A 7106-nucleotide genomic window follows, 5' to 3' on the forward strand; every position below is an offset into this window, starting at 1 on the left:
TTTTTTAAAGAAAGTATTGATTCTGCTACAACATGAATGACTGTGCTAAGTGAAAGATGCCAGGCATAAAAAGCTGCATTATTGTATGATTCCATATATGTGACATTCCAGAATATGCAAACCTGTTGGATCAGTTGATTGCCAAGGTATGAGGAGAATGGAGGGTGCTTCATCTGCTGATCGAGTGTTTTGGAATTAGTGGTGATAGTTGTACAGTTCTGTGATTTTACTAAAAGCACTGAATTGTGCTCTTCGAAAAGGTGAATATTATGTAAATTTTAATCTCAATAAAAATTTTGAAACATTTCAAAAAGAGCCAGGAGGTGACCAAAGCTACATAATGGCAATGGCTCATTCATCTGTCTATGCCAGATGAATCATTGGAAAAGTGATTGTGACAAAAATCTGCTAAAGTGAGCAGGCTTGTTCAGGATCTGTTCATATTATTTAAATAGACAGCTACTTGGCTCATGTGCTCCCTTCAGCAGTGCACTGGTGGGGATGTTATGCTTCTCAAAACTTCACTTGCCCACCAATGAAGCATATGAAGTGTGAACCAGGTGAAATCATTTTCAGAGTTGTAAAGTCAGGAAAACCTTGTGCAGGAACTCCCTACCTGGATAATCCCAGTCAGTTTGGAAACCACCCACCTATCCAAAAATCTGAAAGAACTTGGTATCTCTTCAACACAGTGAAGCAAAGTTGGAAGGGACCCGAGGGAAAGAATTATGTTTTTGCTTTATGGAAAAAGAATTTTCCTAAATTTCATCACAAACTCCCAATTTCTCCTGTCACATTTACGAAATAGCTAAGAGTAAATGAAGTAAAAGGATTTCCAATTTTTTAAAATAAAAATTGCTATTTTTTAAAGATGTGTTGATTAATTTGAAAAGCAGAGTGACAGATTTTCCATCTGCTGGATTGTTCCCCAAAGGGCTGCAACAGCTGGAGCTGATCCAGGCTAAAGCCAGGAGCCAGGAACTTCATCTGGGTCTTCCACGTGGGTACAGGGATGCAAGCACTTGGGCCATCTGCTTCTGCTTTTTCAGGTGCATTAGCAGGGACCTGGAATCAGAAGTGGAGCAACCAGGACTTGAACCAGTGCTTCGATATGGGATGAGCACAAGGTTGTGGGCAGCTTAATTCAAGCACCGCAATTCCAGCCTCTATTAGAATTTTTCATAAAGTAAACATACTTTCCTGTTACACTAGGAAAAAATATTTCAGTGACAAATTTTGCTTAGGATGATAAAAATCTCTACAATGTTCCGAAGGTCTTGATTTCTGTTTCCTCATTCTACCAGTGGAAGAGAGTATTTATTTACCAAGGAATCATTCCTTCATCTCCACAAGAGCTAGAACAATCAAACACTCAGCTAATTAGACAGTTTACTTCTTTAAAGAAGATCAAAGTTTCATTTTTCTAAGCAATGTAGGTGGTTACTGTCGTTATCCATACTTTACAAATAGGAGATTAAGAGACTATAGCTTGCTGTTGCATCAACCACCGGGTCTCAGATGAGTAATCCACAGCTACAGGCTTCTCTGCCTCTATAATACTTAATTCTCATGTTCAAAGCATTAAAACATTTTTAATTTTCTGTTGCTCATGTCCAAATACTTCTTAAACCTCCCTCCTTTGGAGTAATTTAAAACTATCAAAAATGAACGTCAAGTGGCACAAAGGCAAAACACTATAGATGTGAATCTTGCAAGCCATTAGTACGATGTAAGGAAATTCTGTTGAGGACTGCTGGGTGGAATTCTAAAGAAAAGGTATTTGAAATTTCTTATAAAGACACTTCAAGGGGCTGGTGTTGTGGCATAATGGGTTAAGCCACAGCCTACAATGCTGGCATCCCATATAGGCACCTGTTCAAGTCCCAGCTGCTCCACTTCTGATCCAGCTCCCTGCTAATGCATCTGGGAAAATGGCAGAAGCGCCTGAGTGCTTGGGCCCCTGCACCCACATGGGAGACCCTGATGAAACTCCTGGCTCCTGACCCAACCCCAGCTGTTGCAGGTGTATGGGGAGGGAAACAGTGGATAGATCTCTCTCCCTGTCTCTGCAACCCTGCCTTTCAAATAAAATAAATACATCTTTTTTAAAATTTTTTTCAAGTTCCTATTCCTTGTGCATTACTTTCAGTGTCTCCAGTTTGCTTACTAATTATAGATTTCAACTGTGTGTGTTTGTTTTTAAAAGATTGAAGTATTTATTTGAAAGAATTACAGAGAAGGAAAGGCAGAGAGAAAGATCTTCCATCCACTGTTTCACTCCCCAAATGGCCACAATGGTCAGGGGTAGGCCAGGGGAAAGCCAGGAAGCAGGAGCTTCTTCCAGGTCTCCACCATGAGTACAGGGGCCCAAGCACGTGGGCCATCTTCTGCTTTCCCAGCCCTTCAGCAGGGAGCTGGATCGGAAGTGGAGCAACCAAGACTTGAACCACCACCCATATGGGATGCCAGCATCACAAGTGGTGGCTTTACTCACTACACCAATTTCAAACTCTTGAGACTAAAATAAAAGGTGTTCCAACAGGTACTGGCTAGAAAAAAAAATGAATAAATATTATTTTCTTGAAATTGGAAAGAATTTCAAATTTGAGCTTAGGAATCTCCTAAAATTTGCTTTAAATTTCTCTGGAAAATGGAAGATGGTAGAGAAAAATAGGGAAGACTAATGAAACAGGATTTCCTATGTGTCAATGAATGTAGAAGTGGAGTAACGAGTGGATAGGAACTTACATTATTTTCTCTATTTTTGTAAATGCTTAAGATTTTCCATAATAGAAGTTTGTCAGTTTCAGAGCTAACCATTATGATTCCTTTTTTCTTTTCACTAAAGTCAATAACTGATAAAGTTGTGTTGATACTTGATCAGAGCAACACTTTCCAGTTGCAAAGTTAGCATGTCTATATTTTAATAATTCCAGCAAATTCTTCCATACTGATTACTGAATATAAGAAAACTCTAGAAAGATAGAAGGGAGGAGAGAAAACAAGGGAGATAAGAGAAAGAAAATCCCCTGGGGAGCTTTTTTTTAACAAGTACAGAGTTCTGACGTGGACATTTGCGTGGACATTTGCGTAGGGTTAAGATGCACAGGTTCCATATAAAAAGTGCCTGCTCCTGACTCAAACTGTATGCCGATACAGACCCTGAGAAGCAGTGGTAATGGCTCAAATAATTCAGTTCTCGACACCCACGTGGGACACTTGGATTGAGTTCCTGGCTACTTGCTTCAGCTGTTGTGGGCATTTGAGGAATGAACCAGGTGATAGATTTCTCTCCCTGTAACTCCCATTAAATTAAAAGAAAAAAAAAGTACAGAACCCTAAATTTCACTCCCAAAGATCTGATTAACTAGATGTGGAATAGAGCATATTTAACAAATACGCATTTGCTAAAGGTATCTGGATGATTTGAGAAACTGTTATGTTGACACAAGTTGATAAGTTGGACTACATAGAAATGCAACCCTTCTGGATGAGAGAAAAACAATAAAAGTATTATAAAGGAAAACAGACAGATAACAGTGTCTTACTCACTGAGATAAAAAAAAATGCTTGTAGTTCATTAAGGAAGAGGAATGAACCACTGGCCAAAGACTTAAATAGTTCATTAAAGAAGATATTTAAATAAGTATGCTTGACCCTACTAAATCTTAAGGATATGCAAATTTAAATAGCAAGTGTTTCTTATCCATGTTGGTGAAGATAAATGGTGATGACAAATACTGGTGACAGAGAAGACACCACTGAAACCAGAAACAGACCAGCTGGCAGTTGGAGATGGGTGATCTTTATGTTTTGTCTGAAATTCAGACTTACTTAAATATTGAAGTGTTTTTCCTACTCTGTATCTAGGAAAGCAAAACAAACAAACAAAAAAAAAAGTCACCCAGTGCTAGCAAGAGAGTGGGAGAACAAGTCCTCTGGTACAACGGTGGGATTGTAGATTGGCTCAATGTTCTTGAAGGACAATTTGCTAATATTTACTAAAATACTCTGGCTCAGCAACTTCACCTTTTAAATTTACACTTTTTAAAGATTATTTATTTGAGAGAATTATAAAGAGAGGGAGAGACAGAGAGAGAGAGATCTTTCCCTCTGCTGGTTTACTTCCCAAATGGCCACAAGAGCCAAGGCTGAGCCAGGCTGAAGCCAGGAGCCGGGAGCTTCCTCCAGGTCTCTCATGTGGGTGCAGGGGCCCAAGGACTTGGGCCATCCTCCGCTGCTTTCGCATGCTCCTTAGCAGGGAGCTGGATCGGAAGTAGAATAGCAGGGACTCAAACCGGCGGCCGTATAGGATGCTGGCACTGCAGTCGAAAGTTTTACCCACTATGACACAGTTCCAGCCCCGTAAATTTACATTTTTAAACTTTTTGTTGGAAGCAATTAGACTTTTAAGAATGTATTATTTAGGGGCTGGTGCTGTGGTGTAGTGAGTAAATCGGCCACCTGCAGTGCCAGCATCCCATATGGGTGCCAGTTTGAGTCCCGGCTCCTCCACTTCCTATCCAGCTCTCTGCTATGGCCTGGGAAAGCAGTGGAAGATGGCCGAAGTGTTTGGGCTCCTGCACCCATATAGGAGACCTGGAAGAAGCTGTAGGCTCCTGGCTTTGGATCGGTGCAGCTCCAACCATTGTTGCCATCTGGGGAGTGAACCAGCGGATGGAAGACCTCTCTCTCTGCCTTTGCCTCCGCCTCTCTGTAATTCTGCCTTTCAAATAAATAAATACATTTTTTAAATGTATTATTTAGAAAAATCCAAATATGCAAGATATATACAGGATGTTCATTGCAACACTGTTCACTTTAAGCAATGGAAAAAAATTGAAAGCAAGGCAAATGTCTTATTAACTGTTATGGCATACAGTGATACAATGGAATCCTCTGTGATTGTCAAAATGAATAGAACAGATCTGTATGCCCTACTGTGAAAGCAATATCTGGATTAGGCTGGTGAGTGAGAGTGGGGGAAGGTAGTTTTAAAAGCTATGTCTGTGATCCCATTTTTGTAAATATATTACAGCATGCAGAGAAAAATGACTTGGAATCTTCACCAATCTTAAAAGGAAAAAAAAAAATCTCACTGCACTATGTATCTAAATGTTTGGATTTGTTACAATAAGAGTGGATTTCATTTGAGTGAAGGAATAGAAATAAAGAGTTAGGAACAACAGATGTCTTGATTATCAGAACCTTGCCTTCCATTAACCAGATCGTGATGAAGTGTCATGTGCTAGTTCAGAGACATAAAACGTGACTTGCAAATGATGTGAGGGACTGAGGGGCCAGGATATCTTCAGGGATTTATGGATAAGGTGCTTGTTGTGCAGGGCATCATGCAGCAAATAACATCATGATCCTGATAGAAAAATAGGTGATGAAAGTTGGGTCTTACCCATATTCTGACTCATCTTGGGCTCTCAAGTCAGGTCAGCCTTTGATTCCCTTTAGTTGCTTTTAATTAGTAAACTGATTATTGACCACCGAAGTTCCAGGAGCCTTATATGTGTTTGATATGTCTCATGCCAATCCCCAACTCTTAGTAGCCCTCCCCTACTCCCACTGCATTGTTTACTCATTCTCACTTTCACTGGTTAAATGCTCTCTGTCTTCAGTCAGGCTCCATTGCTCTTTAGTAAGTCCTTAGTCTGTCTTCAGGGAATTCCTCATCATTGCTGTTTAAAAATTTCCAGTCAACTGAATCATCTGTCCCCTTATGCACTGAGTGAATAGGGCCATCAAAATAGAAGGGAGCTTAGGAAGCATCTAATTCAGTTCCCTCATTTGATAAGGGAATAAGGCCTTGAAGAAATTAAATGACTTTCATCATCACCCACTCCACTGAATTCAGCATTCCCTCCCTGGGCAGTCATGGGTACTTGAGTATCAAAGTACAGCTTCACCAAGGCTTAGAGAAGGGTGTTGTGAGCTGGAAATCAACTTGGAAACTAACTTTTGAAGACACCAACTTTCAAAAAAGACTCTGGAAACTGGGGTTTATTGTGACCGATAGTCAAATCCTTATCATCAAAAATTTTGTCTATTCTTCCTGTAGCTGATCTGGTCAAATCATGTTCTCAAAATTAATGAGAATTGTCATCTCTACTTGGTCTAATTACATGCATGAATTAAAACCACAAATCTATTTGATCTTATTCTGCACATCAGCAGATGACCTCAGTTCTTACATCACTGAGATCATTGATGCCATTCAAAATGGCTGTGTAGACTTCCACCCTACAAAGTTGCTCTTTGTCCTCACTAAATCCTGCTTTCTTCATCTGCCTAAATGTTTTCCTCCTCTGTAATTTCACTTCCAATTAGTACTATGTGCTGCTGAAAATCTATAATTCGGAAATCAACTTTCCCGAGCCTTACTTACTGTGGTGAATGAGAGTGCTACCCACTTCATGGGATTCTGTTTAAGGGTAAGTGAAATAGCACTGTGAATGATAGGAATAAAGAATATAATAAAGCTAGATGTTTGCAAAAATGCTCCACAAAATAAAATCCAGCAATTACAAAAAGGACTAAGTGCATTATCAAGTGGGATTAATTTCAGGAATGCAAGGTTGGTTCCACATATAAAAATCAATCTATGTGATACACTACTATGAATTGGATTGTGTCCTCTCACTGCCCAAATTTATATATTGAAGTTCTAACCCCTAGTACCTTAGAATGTGACTGTATTTGGAGATAGTGTCTCTAAAGAGGTTATTAAGTTTACATGAGGTCATTAGAGTGGGCCCTAATCGAATCTGACTGGTGTCCATGTAAGAGATTATGACACAGACATGTATCACCATGGGGAAACACGAGGAGATGGCCCTCAACAAAGGCTTCAGAAGATACCAACTCTGCCCACACCTTGATCTCAGACTTCTAGACTCCAGAATTGGGGAAAATAAGTTTCTGCTGTTTAAACTTCCCAGTACGTAGTACTGTGTTAGGGCACCCCTAAAATTTAATACAGATAGCATATTAATAGAATAAAGGACTAAAAAAAAAAGCCACAGATGATCATCTCAATAGATGCAGAAAAAGCATTTAACAATATTCAACATTCATTTATGATAAACACTCAACAA

This window comes from Oryctolagus cuniculus, chromosome 11 (assembly GCF_964237555.1).
Source record: "Oryctolagus cuniculus chromosome 11, mOryCun1.1, whole genome shotgun sequence".
Lineage (NCBI taxonomy): Eukaryota > Metazoa > Chordata > Mammalia > Lagomorpha > Leporidae > Oryctolagus > Oryctolagus cuniculus.